The sequence below is a fragment of the Myotis davidii genome, unplaced genomic scaffold (assembly GCF_000327345.1).
Source record: "Myotis davidii unplaced genomic scaffold, ASM32734v1 scaffold226, whole genome shotgun sequence".
NCBI classification, from domain to species: Eukaryota; Metazoa; Chordata; class Mammalia; order Chiroptera; family Vespertilionidae; genus Myotis; species Myotis davidii.
Window position 1 is genome coordinate 1981844 of NW_006297224.1, and position 2175 is coordinate 1984018.

Consider the following 2175-nt stretch of genomic DNA (forward strand, 5'->3'; position numbering starts at 1 on the left):
GGTCTCTGACCCCTAATTGGCTCCCCCACCACATTTGGGGACAGAGCCAGCTGGCCCACCACCCAGAGCCCCTCCCCATGGCCGGCCCTTCCCCCAATTGGCCTCCCCCACCCCAACCGGGGGTGGGGCCCACTGGCCAGTTGCCCACAGCCCCTCCCCCAAGCTGGCCTGGCCCTTATCAGGCCAGATCGAGGCAGACTGGCCAGCCAACCTCCCGCCATCTCCTCCTCCTGACAGGCCCAGCCCTGATTCGCCCTGATTAGGGCCGGGTGGGGCGAACCCCACCTGTACATGAATTTGTGCACTGGGCCTCTAGTGTTTTTATAATTGATTGCTATTACAATTAATTGCAGAAGTCTGAGTCTGCACACCAAGATTAACTAGGAAAAGAGGTAAGTATTGTCTCAGCCCAAAACATCTTAGAAAGTTCAGAGCCAAGACAGTGAGTCCAAAACAGAACACATGATCTTTGCCATAGGAAAACAGTGTTATATCTCCTTATTTGTACTTGTCTAATTTATATAAACCAGATTCAACATGGACAAATTCGGGCCACGTCTGTTTTGCCTGATAGAGACAGGGAGGCAAGCACATCCAGACCTCACCCCATGAGACGCTTCCGGGAAGAAGCGCCCCTCCCTGAGAGAAGCAGTCTCTTTGAGTTGGGAACATGAATGCCGCCCTTTCTGCTGCTAGGTTTTGGGAACTAGAGCATGTCACAAAACACTTTGGCATTCCAACCAAGAAGCCAGCTTTCAAACAGTGTTTCTTTCTTTCAGGTGTTGAAAGATGCTATTCCTCAAGCAGTAATGATTCATTAGCATAATAGCATAGAAAAACAGATGACCAAGAACTGTGTGAATGGATTAGTCTATTGCTGGGATGGGTAGTGAATCACCATTTCCACTCAATACTCCTCCCTGCTTCTCATTTTGGGTAGCTTCCCCTTTTCGACGAAGAAATTGTGAGGAAGAGACTTTATAAGCAAGAGTTGGGAAGTGATGGCCTTCAGCTCTGGCTCAGAAAGTTGGCTTAAGAAATTTATCTACTCGTACCAATATTTCAAAGTCAAGTTTAATATTTTCATTAACTTTGAACAATCTGTTTTTTCTAATTCATTTTACACAAAACATAAAGAACTAAAATTTCACACACACACACACACACACACACACACACACACACTCACACATATATACACACACACACACAGTTACGGTTAGGTCTTTTTCTTAAAATATTTTCCCTTAAAAATACATTTTGATACAGAGCTCAAAGGTATATATTTTTTTATTTTTTTAAATATATTTTATTGATTTTTTACAGAGAGGAAGGGAGAGTGATAGAGAGTTGGAAACATCTATGAGAGAGAAACATCGATCAGCTGCCTCCTACACACTCCCCACTGGGGATGTGCCCGCTACCAAGGTACGTGCCCTTGGCCGGAATCGAACCCGGGAACCTTGAGTCCGCAGGCCAGCCGTGGGCAAACTACAGCCCGCGGGCCAGATCCGGCCCGTTTGAAATGAATAAAACTAAAAAAAACAAAGACCATACCCTTTTATGTAATGATGTTTACTTTGAATTTATATTAGTTCACACAAACACTCCATCCATGCTTTTGTTCTGGCCCTCCGGTCCAGTTTAAGAACCCATTGTGGCCCTCGAGTCAAAAACTTTGCCCACCCCTGCCACAGGTTGATGCTCTATCCACTAAGCCAAACCGGTTAGGGCAGTATTTTTTTTTTAATATCAAACTTTCTCTTCCTTCCACATACATGGGCAGGGATTTCTCTTAATTAATTCGACTAGGCTGGGAGACTTTTTCCTGCTCAATGATTTAAAAGTTTCTTATAGCAAAGGAAGGGAAGGAAGAGAATCGAGGCTCTAAGAGATCTTAAACACAGAAGAGAACCTAATCCATGGAGCAGCTTTCTCAGAGACATAGCATACACCTCTATTTGCATCCCTGCAATTCCTACTTTACAAGTGTTTTGTTTGTTTGTTTGTTTAGTCAGGAGCATATTCTTTTTAAAAAATATATTTTATTGATTTTTACAGAGAGGAAGGGAGAGGAATAGAGAGTTAGAAACTTTGATGAGAGAGAAACATCCATCAGCTGCCTCCTGCACACTCCCTACTGGGGATGTGCCCGCAACCAAGGTACATGCCCTT